We start from the raw sequence: 16,483 nt of genomic DNA, 5'->3' as shown, positions 1-16,483 counted from the left end.
AGAGGATCACCTCATACCCTCAACATGTAGTCAGAGGAGGGTGCCTGATTACACCAACAGCCTCAACGGCAATTGTACAGGATATAATAAATACCGGAATTAGTTTAGACCTACTGCAAGACCTACCAAGAGTGTTTTAGAAAAAATTAGGCCCCTTAAGAACTCTGGAAGCGGTATTAACACGTCCTTCCTCACAGGATCACCCCACACAGGAAGTAGCTGAATTAATGAAGTTAACAGACTAGAAGCTAGAGCAGGCTAAGCACATATTGATCACCATGATCCAGGACATCCCATCGACTGGGAGTAACACACTTGAGACAGTAAACGACATCACAAATACACGTAACAGACGTGGTTTGTTCGACTTAGGTGGAGCAATTGTAGGCAACATTTTTGGACTGGCTACAGAAAATGATCTTGAGGAAATAAATAACAAACAGCACAAATTCTGTCATATCAACATAAGTTGGCTGACACCCAGAACACCTTAATGATGACGATTGTAAAGAACCTAAGGAAGACAGAAGCATCAACTTTAGGAATTGTGGAGAAAGTAAACGCACTGGAAGGAAACAATACACTATTCCAACACCTCTCTGTGATCATGGAACACACTGACGTAATAATACTACAGTTAGACAATACTAGAGCTCATTATCAGTCTTTCATGAAAAGGAATTGCTAATGCTTGTAACGGATGGATCACCATGAATCTACTACTCATTCACAATCTCCGTCAAGTAATTAGTCAAGGCATACATAAATATGGTTTGAAACTTTTGTTTGAGGAAAGAAATCTGATGTTATATTATCCATGTTTGGAAGCAACACTCACAACATCAATAGTAGTTCATGTACCATTCATAACAGATGATTTTTTTCACAGTCTGTCAAATATGCCCTTTTCCTTCTAAGAAAGATGACTCATTAGTCACCATCAATCATCAAAACAGAGGACATCATGGTCTCCATGAAACAGGACGCTGTCACTTTCACAGGTGAAATAACAACTGAACACAAATGTCGCACATCTTTACATGCATTTCATCTTTGTCCCGCGTAATCTTCACGTTTCAGCCAGCTGAGACAGTCCCTTATGAAATGGCTATCATAAAAGGTCATGACATCCCTCATCATTGCAACTTCACATTCGTTCCAGATATACTCATCCATCATCAATGCACTGGACATTCACAGTTCTTCTACTTCACTCAAAATACGTCAGTTTTTGTGACTTGCCCAGACACATTTCCAGCCCATACATCAGCACCTGGTGTAGCCTATATATCTCACCAGATTACTGTGCAGTCCTGACACCTACATTATCTACTTTGCCCACTATAAACCATTATGCCATTCTCAACCACACACACAAGTACTTCCAGCCATTACATAGGATGAACTTAAATATAGGTGCACACATTAAGTTAACTTCACCCAATTATGAAACCATGCAGCTAATAAATCAGACAATACATCCTTGAGAAGCATACAATAAGATTATGTTCAACCCATTTTATGTATACAGCCCAGAGCCAGTCATCTTTGTAACTTTCTCCATCATATTTGCTATATTACATCTGGCCTTGAACAGAATGCAGGCAAGGATTGCTAACCTGGAATCAGTGTTTAAGAACTGTTCTGTACAAGTGAGACAAACTGTGTAAATATTGTAAATATCATGTATATTTATCTATCTATTTATCTATATCTATCTATCTATCTACCTCTCTATATACATACAGTATATATACCTAGGTTGCTTCCCCCACGGAAAGGGAGGTAGCCGAGACAGGACGACACACTCCCCATTTACTCATCCATTCAAGCACATTCATTCTCATCTTAGCCCCAAAAAGGAAAAAGGGACAGATCCTCACCGCACCACACCGCACAAAGGTCAACTGCGCAGTGCAATCAGTGACATCCACAGCAGGGCCCGACAGCAGAGCTGGTTTACCCCTGCCACATCATAACAGACCCATCCCCTTACCCGCACCTGACCTGACTAGCTGATCAGACCAAACGTGGGAGAATATCTCCTCAGGGCTGCGTCATCATTTATTCATTCACAATTTCTCTCCATTTATTTCTATCATGCACAGCCACTCTTCCTTGCTCAACAGACATCCCTCTCGCATCCAGCGTTCTCTTCACACTGTCCATCCATCCTATTCGTGTCTCCCTCTCAGCCTTACACCTCTCACATCAGATCTAGTTATCCTTTTCGCCAATCGCACATTATCCATTCTCTCCATATCCCCAAACCATTGCAACACCCTCTGCTCAACTCTATCAGCCATCTACTGAACATCTCCAGTTCTCCTTCGCACTTCATCATTTCGCACTCGATCCATACGCATCACTCCACACATACTCCTCAGACACCTCATCTCCATTACATTCAAACTTTTCCTCTCTGCTACACCCATATTCCATGTTTCTGCCCCATATAACGCAGTCGGTACCACAACACCCTCATACAGCCTTCTCTTTACATCCATTCTAAGCGAACGACATCTAAACACCTTTTTCATTCCTCGCAGCACCTTTCCGACTTCATTCATTCTAAATTTCACTTCTGCATCTATTATTCCATCCACAGCAACATGTGACCCAAAATATTTAAAACACTCTAGCTCCTCAAGCAACTCACCATTCAAAACTATATTCATCCCCCTACCATCTACCAACCTCGTACACTTCATCACTTTACTCTTATTCTCATTTACTTTCAATTTCCTCCTTTCACACACCCTTCCAAACTTTTCTACCAACTTTCTCAATCTCTCCTCGGAATCAGCCACCAGTGCAGTATCATCTGCAAACAGCAACTGCTTCAGATTCCACTCTCCACCATCAACATTCACCAGACTCAGACCTCCACCTAAACCTCTTGCATTCACCTCCCTTACAACACCATCCATATAAATATTAAACAACCAAGGTGACATCACACATCCCTGTCGCAGCCCCACTCTCACAGGAAACCAATTGCTCACAGCATTTCCCACTCTTACAAACGCTCTACTATTTACATAAAAACTCTTCTCCCCTTTTAGTAACCTACCATCAAGTCCATACAATCTTAAAACAGTTCACAAAGCCTCCCTATCAATTCTATCATACGCTTTCTCTAAGTCCATGAATGCCCAAAACACATCCTTGCCTTTCGCTAAATACTTTTCACACACTTGTCTCACAGCAAACACCTGATCCACGCATCCTCTCCCTCTCCTAAAGCCACACTGCTCATCACCAATCACTCCCTCTGTACCCTCTCTAACTCTCATAATTAACACTCTACCATACACCTTACCTACAACACTCATAAGACTTATACCCCTAAAGCTAGTACATTCATATTTATCACCCTTGCCTTTATACAACGGGACCACACAAGCACTTGCCCAGTCAATTGGCACCATACCTTTCACAAAGCACACATTCAACGATCTTACTAACCAGTCAACAATAGCCACTCCACCACCCTTCAGGCATTCCACAGCACACCCGTCCATGCCTGCTGCTCTCCCTGTTTTCATCTCCTTTACTGCCATCTCCACTTCCTCCTTCGTGATCAAAGAATCATTCAACTCTCCCAGCACATTTATTCCTTGCACCCTTCCATCTGCCACAATCTCAGCCACCCTTTCCTCCTCTACATTTAACAATCTTTCAAAATACTCTGCCCATGTCTTCCTTAATGCATCCATCTCAGTTAACATCCTTCCATCCTCTGCTTTTACTCGTTCTTCCTTCCCAGACTCTCCCTTTTGCACCGTTTTCACCTCCTTCCAGAACATTTTCTTATTCTGTTGAAAATTCTCAGTCAGCCGCCTACCCCACCTCTCATCTGCCACTTTAGCATCATGCACAGCCACTTTAGCATCATGCACAGCCCTTCTCTCCCTATTTCTCTTTTCCTTATACCTCTCATATGACACCTCATCCTTCCTCTGCAGCCACACCTCATATGCACGTCTCTTCTCAGCCACAGCCATACGTACTTCCTCGCACGATCATTCACTTCCTTTTCTTACACCACCACCTACACGTCTCACACCACAAACTTCATCTGCATGCCCCACCACAGCACTCTTAAACAACTGCCATTCCTCCTCCACACTGCCATTTTCCTGATCTTTCACTGCGTTCCACTCATCTTTCAATTTCTCCTGATACTCTATCATTTTCTCTCTTTTATCCAACTCACTCACTTTCAAAACCTCCCTGCCACACCTAACCCTCCTAGCTCTCACGCACCTCTTACCTACTCTTAACTTTCCCTCCACCAGGTAGTGGTCAGACATACCTCCACCCTCCCCTCTCATAACTCTCACATCCAACAATCTTCCTATTACATTCCTAGACACAACCACATAGTCCATCAAAGCTCTATCAACAACCCTTCAACTATCCTGTCTCACCCATGTATACTTATAAATATCTTTCTTCTCAAACAGTGTATTTCCAATTACCATCTCTCGCTCAACGCACATCCCTATCATTCATTCCCCATTTTCATTTCTTTCAGGCACACCATGCATACCAACAACACCTTCAAATGCCACATCCCACTCTAGCATTCAGATCTCCCATCATTACTACATTCACATTCGCTTCAAAACTCTGCAGACACTCATCAACATCACTCCAGAAAGACTCCCTCTCTTCCTCATCCCTTTCACTACCAGGCCCATGTGCACTCACAAACACCCACAACTCACATCCAAATTTCGCTTTCACCCACATCAGTCTCGATGACACCTCCTTCCATTCAATCACACACTGCTGTACTTCCGGACTCACTAACAAGGCCACACCTTCTCTTGCCCTTCCTCTATCAACACCTGACAATCTTCCATTCACACTTCCAAAATAGACTCACCCTTCACTTTCATCTTCGTTTTACTTAAAACTAACACATCCAACTTTCTTCTCACAAACATCCTCCCAATCTCCTCCCTTTTAGCCTCAATCGTACTACATCCACGCACATTCATAGACCCAATCTTCAGGGTACGGGGAAAACTCAATCCTCCATCCCTTTCTCTGGCCTGTCTCTTTTTGGGAACTAAAAAACAGAAGAGGGGGTCCCTAGTCCCCTCACTCCGCCCCTTTTAGTCGCCTTTTACGACACGCAGGGAATACGGTTGCAGTATTCCTCCTAACACAACCTGGCCGCAGAGTAGTAGTACCACTCCATAGTGCGGCCAGATTGTGTCCCCCTCGCCACAGGGGGGGTCACATAATATAGGCTTACATTAATTATACTACTATGGCTCATATATATATGATAATATAGAGCAAGTCCTTCTCATATATATATATATATATATATATATATATATATATATATATATATATATATATATATATATAATATTATTGTATAATTGACTACAGTAGAGTTTGCCATTGTAGTATTTTAATATTACCAGAATATTATTATATCTACTACTGTATACATGTACCATTTTATTATGTTACAATTATATTACTACTGTACAATGATTACAGTTATAATCACTACAGTATCACAATTATGTAACTCGTACAATATGTACTTCACTTCATTAACTTATAAATTAAATGCAATGTGTATATGTATGTATTAATACATTATGACTGTCGTTGGTACGACAGTGGGCGTGACTGAGCGATATGTAGACATAATATGTTATAACACTAATACTATATGTAACTACGGTATGTAACCAAATAGTTTTAGGTAACAATATGTAAAACAGGTAGATATGTCTGGGTTCTCCAGGAAGAGTTAGAGAACACATCACCTTACCCAAAACTAAGCAAGAATTCCAAACACCTTTGATCATGTACCGGAAACGTGACAAACACACACACACATGCACAAACGTAAGCACACGTACGCCCACACACTTTAGCCGGAAGCTAGAGGAGGATATAAGTCCGATATCACATGCAGGAAAGTTAGTCAGACAGAGTGAGACAGAGAAGGACAGGAGAGAACAAGAGTTAGACAAGGAGAGAGCGATAGGGAGTACGAGAGTGAGAGTAAAGTAGGAGGACAGCAGCTAGCATAAACTGCTACTAACCATAGGCTATACAGGTCACGCCAAGCTCTTAACTTTTATTCAAGTAACTGTCTCACAGTAAACTCCGTCGACCCAAATCTGCCTGTTTCATCATCCCACTTAAAATACGAATGGAATAACGGAACAGAGAAGGTCTACACTGACATCTACAATGCCTCACCATTACTCTCCCCTAGCGACTCTCTCCCCATCGACGATTGAACCAAATAACCTTCTCTATAGAATTACACTCCTCGGCTACGTCTACTTACATTGATGGCCACCAGTAACAACGAATCAACTACGTTCACTTACAGAAGAACGGTGGCAGTCTACAACAGCAGCTATAGAACGACCAGAAAGAGGCTAGAGGCGAAGGATAGAAACTATAGATAGAAGGATAGAAACCGTAAGAGGGCCCTTTGGAAATTAAGTATTTATGCCAGACTCAATCGATAGCCTTTGAGATGTAAAGGGCAGTGGCAAAGCGTTCGCCAGTGTCTGAAAAAACGATGACAAGGATTCTGAAAGGCAGATGAGAAGATCGCCAGTGAAGTGTCTCTGGCTTAACCCATACTGACGATCAGAAAGATGATTGTGATTCGAAAGGTGCTTTACATTTTTTTTACTTTTTTTTATGAATAGACTCGAAAACTTTTGAGACACAGGATGTTAAAGCAATTGAAGTACAATTACTGGGGATGTGAATAATCACCCTTTTTTGGGACTAAATGACAGCAAACTTCCAGCAAGAAGGAAAGGTACAGTGAAAGAGTTTACTTAGGTAGGGTGTAAGTACAGCTGCGCAGTTCTTGAGGACAACTGGGGGGACCCCATCAGGCCCATATGCCTTATTAGTATTGAGGCCAGAGATGGCAGAAAATATTTCAATTGAAGAATTTCAGATGTCAGCCATGAGTAAGTCAGAAGGAGGAAGTGATGGAAAAACAGCACCGGAATCATCTAAGGTGGAATTGGAGGAGAAAGTCTGAACGATGAGTTCTGCTTTATCAGCAGAAGAAATAGATACAGAACCATCAGAGTGGAAAAGTTGAGGGATGGAGGATAAGGTAAAGTTGTAGGAAAGTTTTTTGGCAAGTTGCCAGCAGGAGCAAGTTGGAGTTCAGAGCATTTAGTACAAACGAATTATTTTTAGTGGAGCGAAGAACAGACTTAGCACGATTCCGCGCAGAAACAAAAACGATGAGATTCAGGGGTGCGTTGGCTATGGAACCTTTTGTACACCATCTCTTTGTTGTGGCCAGCATTAGAGCAAGAGTTATTAAGTAATTTTTTTCATTGATCACAGGCTATAAGAAAGGAACGTATGTTTCCATGCCCAAGAGAATATCATCTGTAATGCGCAAGGTACACTCAGATGGCCCTCGGCCGCAGAAGCAATAATGATTCTAGGGATAATCAAATAAATACTGCCTGAAGGCAGTCCACAGGCCTTATTAGAATGATAGGAGAGGTTACAGTGAAAAGGTTGTGATCAGAGGAGCCCGACAGAGAGAAAATATTTATAGTAGAAGAATGAGTTGTAAGGAAGAGGTCAAGTATGTTGAAACTCACTCCAAGGCAGTCAGGGATTCGGGTAGGGTGTTGTACAAGCTGCAGTAGATCATAGGATAGAAAAGCACTAAGTGGATCAATGAAAGGAGAGGAGAGCCAAATGTGGTTGTGAACACTGAAATCTCCTAGAATGGAGATATCAGCAAAAAGAGAAACTGATAGGATTTAATACATCTTAGATGGAAGACAGTCCAAGAATTTTTCATAGTAGTTTGGATCAAGGAAGACACATACTGTACATTGTTTAAGGGGATGGGAAGACAAGAAGTGATTTTGGTGTAGTTCGATCAAAGATTAAGGTCACGGCTCATGGTAAAGTTTCAGGCGTAGCATCTCTGTGGCCTCCAAACACTTTTGACCTGTTCTTCAGTTTTGTCCAGACTAATTTATTTTTTCAGATTTGAACTAGAATTTAAGTTGTTAGTTTTAGTGCTTAAAAATAATTATGAGAGAGAGAGAGAGAGAGAGAGAGAGAGAGAGAGAGCTCCGTCATGAAGGCAGTACGAGGTTTTCCAATATACAGCCTGTCTGTACTAAAAGTAATATTACAGACCATTATACTGAGGACATTTTAACCGACCCCATCCTGACCGATTTTCCACCACTGACTCCCCCCAATCCCGACCGATTTTGGAAAAAAAAATTTTTTTGCTCAAACCTCCACTTTTGGTGAGAAACATCAAAAATTCATAAAGAAATTGCTCACCTGAGGTTTAAAATACTAAATACAGGTAGCAGTACCCCTTATCTTACTGGGTTTTCTATCAGGCTGGCTCCAAAGAAAACGAGTTCTATGGGAGGGTAACTATTCCACACCTTCATAAACAGTATTTATTTATATGTAGTATGAGAGCATGTTGGTTTTCACACACTAATATAGGCAATATAAGCATTGTTTCACTCACCAAACACATCAACATACCTGACCTTTTTTGGCAACATTACCTGATCATCATTTCTGACTGTTTCTTCCTCTAATGCTACGTAGACTTTGTCCTCCAAATCGTCATCGATTGAGGAATCACTCAGGCCTTGAGTTTCGTACTGTGGCACAACATTTCTTTACTGGCCAGGTCACTGGTAATGGGTGAATTGCTGAGACAAAGGCGTGCGGGAGGGGAGGTCATGCGGGGTAAGGCATTGTCCCTGCCTGGTGTCTTGTAGAGGAAGGTTTCCCGTGTACACGTACCAAAAATCATGCGCAAAATTTGAAAAATGTGCAAATGACAGACCTTGCAATTCCGGCACATTTATATACGTCAACAGGAGTCACAGTGACAAAACATTGGGGCGTATATATACGACAATGGGATGTGGCTTGTTAATGGAGATAGAGATTCTAATCCAGTGGTTCTTAACCAGGGGCACACGTACCCCCTGTGGGTATTAAGTCTCAAATTTAGGGGTACGAGACATGCTGTCCCATTCAGTACTCTACAGTTCTTGCTTTACGGAAAGATTCTGAAAATCCCCCCCCCCTCCTTTTTAAAACACATATTCTGATTGATTTAATAATAATCTAATATTTTATTTTAATAACTTCTTAGTCTTTCAAGTTAGTATTTAATTTTACGTTGTTTTCTTACTGTGATCTTTGTTTATATAAGTGTTACCCAGCTTACATTTATGGTTTAAGCATTCGTCTTCAGTTATAAAACTGGCGCTGTTGCTTGGAAGTTCGACGTTTTGATCAATCGTGTTTTGCATCCCAGTGCAGCAGGTTCGTACTTTTGCTTGATGGTGTTTGTATGGTTAATGTAATAGTGTGGTGTACGAGTATATTGAATTTGGTTTTATTTTTCATTTATTTAGCAGGTAAATAAAAAATAATGAATTCCATGTTCTTCTGTCTCTTATCTATGTGTTTAGTTTTATTTAAATGTATTTCATTGTGTGCTTTTGTTATCATGCAGAGAATGTCAAGTAACATTCAGTCTATCTTTCCATTTATTAATGTGGTCAAGATCTGATTTGCCATGTCTATTTAAGAAATGCAAGTGGAGTGATGGCTACATTCCTTATGGTTTCACTTGTATGACAGAAAAGAATGGAGCTTAGAGACCGCAGTGCACAGTATACTATGCAGCATGGTAGTCACAAATGCAAATCTCAAACCTTCACGACTTAATGAACATTTTGACAATCGGCATGGAGGTACAAATTCTGGGAATGATTTCAAAACCATGAAGATCAAGAGAGCATGATTTGATCATGGTGGTACGTTGCCAATGCAAGGATTTGTACCGATGGAGAAGCGACTGTTGCAAGCATCTTACCAAGTTGCATATTTGTGTGTCAAGAAAATTAAAAAAAAAAAGAAAAACTCATATAATTGCCCAAGACCTTGTGAAGACTTGTGCACTAGAAATGTCATAAATAGTGCTGGGTGCCGAGGGATTAGAAAAAAAAAAAAAGCTTCGACAGGTACCCTACTCAAACGACATTATCTGTTTTAGGAGTGGTGACAATGGTAGAGATAGTGTGCAGCAGGTGAATGCAGTTATCAATGCCAGTAAAAGTGGGTTGTCAGATGAGTCAACAAAGGTCAGGTTACATAGTTGCTTATTGGTATTTTTGTGGTATGTGAGGGCGAAACTAGTGGAAAAAATTCATGTTTTGTGAAGCACTGACGACAACCACAAAAGCAATCAATGTGTTCAGTCGTGAGATAGATTCCATCTTGAAGCATGGAATGACTCTCGAAGCATGTGAGTCTCTTTGCACCGATGAAGTCCCCACCATACTAGGATATAAATCAAGTTTTGCTGCCTTTGTGAAAAAGGTGCCCCATGTAACTGTCACAGACTGTGTGTTGCATCGTCATGCACTTGCTGCAGAGTCATTACCAGAACACCTGAACAATGCTTTGTTAGTTGTGTGTGCTGTCAATTTTATCAGAGGATGAGCCCTGAATCACCGTCTTTTCAAAGCGTTTTGTGAAAAAATTGGAGCTAAGCATAGTGTTCTTTACCACAAGGAAGTGAGGTGGCTTTTCCCGTGGCCGAGTGCTTACTCATGTATTTGAACTGCGCAAAGAAATTAAGCAGTTTGTTAGAAAGCAAGACAGTGACATAGCTGACCGCTCTAAAAATAGGAAGTTCATTTTGTCCCTCGCATACCTGGCAGATATATTAGCTTGCCACAACGAACTGAACACCCCCATCCAAGGGGCAGGTGTGAACATGATCACAGCGTGGCAAAAAGTGTTTGCCTTCACCCATTAACTTCCAATCTGGATAAAGCGCATTGAGAATGGAAACTTGGCAAACTTTCCCAAACTTAATGAAGCTGCTAATGCAGAAAAAGAATTACCCAATGCGACTAAATTAATGAATATTTACAAGTTCTTGGTCAGTCCTTCCAAGGATACTTTCACCATGGACAGCTTTCTGATGCACAGGGATGGATCCAGAATTCATTTCTTTTAAAGCTGGAATCAATGGATGATCTGCCTGAGCTGAAAGCCAGTCAAAAAAAATCCAAATGGAGTTAGATATTTCTGGTGTCCATAACTTAACACGTTCCCACACTAAGCAGAGAGAGCTTTGGTGGTCCTCGGGCCATATGCTACCACCTACTTGTGTGAAACCGGATTTTCAGTGTTCCTAAAACAAAACAAAACAAAAAACAAAAACAAAGGCCAGGAACCGTTTGGATGCAAGTGACGATATGCGTGGTGCTGTTAAAAAAAAAAAAAAAAAAAAAAAAACTCGTTTCAGAATGATCACTGGTTCAAACCAACAAATAAGAGCCAATAGCAATGTTTCAGTATGTAGAGTCCCAATAATAATTCACGTCACAGCACTAAGTACTCGTACTCATCAAACAATGGTAAGTGCTTAGGTCACACTGCATTACTATGTGTGAGAGAGAGCGAGTTCTTTTAATACTGACCTGTAGTCATGACAGTTGTTCAGTGACTCAGCCATTATTAAAGAAATGTGTGAATGAAACAATGGCATCTATGACCACTTATTATCGTGACTCTCACTATATAGTATGGATGTACTTCAACAGTTTATTTTGTACGTCTTTACTTTGAGGATGTTTATTTTCAGCAAACACTATGCATTATGTTTGTCATTTTCATAAAAAGACATACAAATTCTTGACCAAACTTGTGACATTGATGTATTACTAGTCTTTCTTTTTGGCTGTCAAAATATAGTTTATGGATTAATTATTGTGAATTTAGTTATTTTTGACAAGGGGTATGGGAAAATGCTCTTACATTACGAGGGGTACTGGCACATAGAAAGGTTAAGAACCACTGGTCTATTCCCCTTCAGTACGGGAAATATCCTAAGTTGAATAAAACTGTCTATCAGTAGCAACCATTATGTAAAGGTCCATCGTGCTGAAAGGGTTATAGCAGAGATAATTTCGTAATCTTCCAATACGAGGAACTTAAGGTGGATATAATGGTGAGACTGTAGTATGAAATAAAGTAAATGATGTAATTTTGTTGAAGACGTTAATTGAAGCTCAGTCTAACTCCTCAGTATGAGACATTACAATTGAATTAAAAATTATGATGCGAAGGTTGTCACTCTCCCAGTGACGACTAAATGAGCTGCCTTGAGTCTTTGCATTACACTTAAGTTCATTTCACCAATATTCACTGTCTTTTCTGAAATTTCACTTTCGCTGATCACTACCTCCACTTCTCTAAACTTCAGCTACTTTTCCTCAATGTTATTCAGCTTTCCGTGGCTATTGATAACAAGCCATTCTCTAAATACTCCTACTTTCTCTACACTTCTTTTAAAGCCAACAATGGCTGTTGCATATACAGTATGTGAGAAACAAACTTACTGCCACGTTCCTGAGTCTGAGTTTCTTGAAGTCTCCGCATTTTTTGCTCCAGCTTTCCTGTCATTATCTGACCAAATATGTGCTTTTTACTTAACCCCTATTTCTACTACCTATTATTATTTTACTTTCTTACTCTGAAGTGGAAGTGGAACAATTTCTTTCATTTTAGGTGACTTCACTTGTTACTACCACCGTGGGCTCGCTCTCCATTCACTGATTCACCAGAACAAGCCTGCATCATTTTTGTCCTTAACGACCTACACTAGTTTCCAGAAAACCCTACCCGCATCCCAGTCCGTCTTGGAGGTTTCCAAGTTACTTCATACTTTTCTTACATGCATTCTTCTGCTTTCTCTGCCAGCCTTTTCGTTCTGTTGGGTTCCCTCGACAGTAATCATGTCTCAGTAACCTGTATTACCCCTCCAGTAAGGCCTGTGAACCCTCCTAAGAAGTCCCTAGGGCATTTTGTTGGTCCGGGTTGGAAGGCCATCAGATATTACAAGGTATTTCTTTTATCTTCCTCACATGATTATTGCTTCCATGGTCGAGAGCCATATGAGTGTGCTTCTCACATTACAGTGGCTATTCTCTCGGACATTAAAATAAAAAATACTGTACCTTCTTTTGCCGTTTGACTAAAGCAACAGCTAAAGAAAGAAAAAAAGAAAGAAGAAAAAAGGCTATGGCCTAATCATGATTCCTCTAATTCTGTCAAGAAAAAGAATATCATTTTATGTTCTGACAACAACTTATCTTTGAATCTCACTTACTTTGTGCTATTGCCTGGCATCGTTCTTAGTTTGTCGTAACAAAAATAATGTATTAAATCCAAGAATTCAAATTCTCTGAGGTCTCTGACTCATGTTTCCCGCTCCTTCTGGGACTGTCAATAATCTTTCTAATTACTTTACTTACTCCTCCTTGTTCTCTATTTTCTGTGCTGATGGTTCTGTGACTGATTCTTCCGATAAGGCAGAACTCTGCCCAGACTTCCTCTTCACATTTCACTGTGGACTCCGGTGCTATTCCTCCATCTCCTTCTCCCTCTAACCTCCTCATGTCTGGCATTATTATTATTATTATTTTTTTTTTTCAAAAGATGTACAGTATTTTTGTCCTCACTGGCCTCTTGATCTCATAAACTGTGACTCTGTGCTGAGAACCTGTGTATGTGAAGTGTTTAGCTCTCGTACCTTTTCTTTTGGTTGGAAGATTGGTTCCAAGATAACTCCCACAGAAGGGTGACTGTCCCAAACCTTTTGACTATCATCCAATTGCTTCAGTAGCTTCTATTTTCTAGTCTTTCTCACCATTCTGAACAGGAGGATTTCGAAATATCTTTCTTCCAATAACCTGTCTGACTGCATTATGGATTCCAGCAGTGACACTTCACTGGCGATCTCACTTTCCTTTATGGGTGTCAGTCATCTTCCTTTCGGAAATTTAATGAAAACTTTGACATTGCCCTTGACATCCCAAAAGCTTTCAGAAGAGTTTGGAACAGACCTAAGATTTCCAAAATGCTCTCTTACACTTTCTATCCTTCCATTTACAGTATGCCTTCATGTCTAGCTTTCTTTCTGGTCGTTAATGAGCAACTACTGCAAAAGGCGGTTGTTTGTTTTCTAGCACTATCAGTTGTGGTGTTCCTCTGGGTTCTCTCCTGTCATCGACCCTCATCTTTCCACTGATCAATGACATGAGCCGCACAACCATAATCATGGTGCGCGACTCTGAGGTTGTCATTATCGTGCCCTGGCAACCTACCCGTCAACAGTGCGTCTGATTTCGTGTATAATATGATACCGATGTGATTCGTGTATAGTATGTTCGTGTATAATAATGTTCGTGTATAATTTATTCATGTATAAGAATATGATTCGTGTGTAATATGATAAGAAATCCGACGCACCGTTTACAGGAAGGTTGCCAGGGTACGATAATGACAACCTCAGAGTCGTGTGCCACAACTATAGTTCTACCCACTCATATGCTGCTGACTTAACCTTTCGTACTTCTACCTGCTTCTCACAGCGTCCATCACAGTAGTTACTTCAGAAGTTCTGAGTTAAGGTTATGGCACATATGATTTCTGATTTCATTATTATTTTCGTTTGAAGTAAAAGAAACCGTGTTGTTTTTATGCATTAAAATCTGTTCCTACATCTTTAGTGTTGACAAAGTATTCCACAGGAATAACTATTAGTATTCAGCAACACACAGTGAAGTCCTTCACAATCTCTTGGCACCCTTGGAATGCATTCTTCTCGGGGCCTGTTAATGAAGGATCACATTACCTTCCTCGTAAAATGGGCCTCCAAGAAATTGGGGGTTGTAAACCAAATCCGTGCTTTCTTTACTCCTGCACAGCTGTTGTCTCTGACTGTCCAACCATCCATCCACAGTATTCGGCCATCAGGCATGTCCTCTCAGTTGCCAGCTGACCACACGCCTTTGTTCTAAGCAATTCTCATCTTCTCTTGATAACTTCTCCCTGATCTCAGATGGTCTAACATCAATATCCATCTTCGACTCATTTTATCATAATCATCATAATTATCTGCCCTCTAATGGGTCTCTTAACATATTTTCATTCAGAATATGGCCTATCTAAATTTTTCCGTCTCCCTATACTTTCCTACACTTCATCGTTGCTTTTGTGCTATCCCTTACTTATCTTCAGCATCCAGCTTCAAATCCAAACCTCTAAGGCGTCCAACAACTTTCACCTATTCACATTCGTCCTTGTATGATGTACAGCTCAATGTCGGGGAGGTGCGGGTGGGGTGAAGCTTACCACATACAGCTCTTCTTAAAAGGTTTAAATCAAAGGCTTTTGCCTCATCATTTCCCCACCTTTTACTGACTCCATATTGTCTATCTCCATTCACCAGAGCGTTGCATTTTAGGCAACCCCTCAACTGTTACTATTTCAGTGACCATTGTTCTGAGCTATTTAGCAGTGCATGGTGCCAGTTTGACAGCACAGTCCCATCCCGTCTCTGCAACATGTCAACTCAGAACCTGTCTTCCTCATATTGTACTTTGCTTTATCTCTGATCTGTAGTATTTTAAACGTAATATATTCAGGCACAACGTGAACGGGTCTTGAGTTTTACATTTTTTTTATTTTAAAGAACCTTTTGTAGGCTTCCTGCTTTTGGTTCTTACTTTCTTGAAAAAAATAATTAAATAAATGTGGTGACTCTCCTGTTAGGGGTTACTGGGACGTGCGATTAGTTTCGCACATACCTTCGTCGACATAACTCAGGTCCTCAATAGCCCGAAGGAGAAACTGTTGCAGGAAAATAATGAAATAAGTGAATACCTATGGGTAAATGAAATACTGTCAACAAGATATTAAATAATTAAATAAAACAAAGATAAATAAATAAACATTTCCGTTTTCTTAAGGAAAAAAAAAACAAGTACAATGCAGGAGAACAAGGCAGGTGTAGTGTGAATTATTATCAATAAGGAAGAGATGACGAAATGAAATATATGTACGAGTATACCGGTAAATGGAAGACAGGAAGGAAGAAAGAATGAAGCAACATATGTTTCTCCACTTGCAACTACGACTGGTTTTTTGTCAAAACATCGAGAGATCCTACAAGAATCTCCCCTTTCCTTTTCCTTTAAAAATAAATCATTTACATTAGTGAGCTGATCCTACAGTAAGTTCGTGCATCTTGGCCAATATATTACTAGCAGTTATGATGCAGTGTTGCATTTATGATTATCTGGGACGCGGAATCCATTTCATACAGAGAGGTCACAATAACCTCTGCACCACACTTTAGCCTGGCAGTGCGGATAATTACGTGTGCAGTTTTTTGATGCAGGTCATGCAGGGCGAAAATGATATGCGACGCACGGCTGCCATTTCAATGACCAAATACTCAGCCTGGGAAATTGGCGTGATAGCTCTCTGATTTGACCCCATTTTCAACCCTTTAACTAGGCTCTGGACGACACTTAGATTTTCATTAGACTATGGTCACACGATCTAACTGACCTGTAAATAATTG

Source organism: Coenobita brevimanus, chromosome 68 (genome assembly GCF_032717465.1).
Source record: "Coenobita brevimanus isolate Jiangsu-jjx chromosome 68, ASM3271746v2, whole genome shotgun sequence".
NCBI lineage: Eukaryota > Metazoa > Arthropoda > Malacostraca > Decapoda > Coenobitidae > Coenobita > Coenobita brevimanus.
This window is presented reverse-complemented; position numbering follows the sequence as displayed.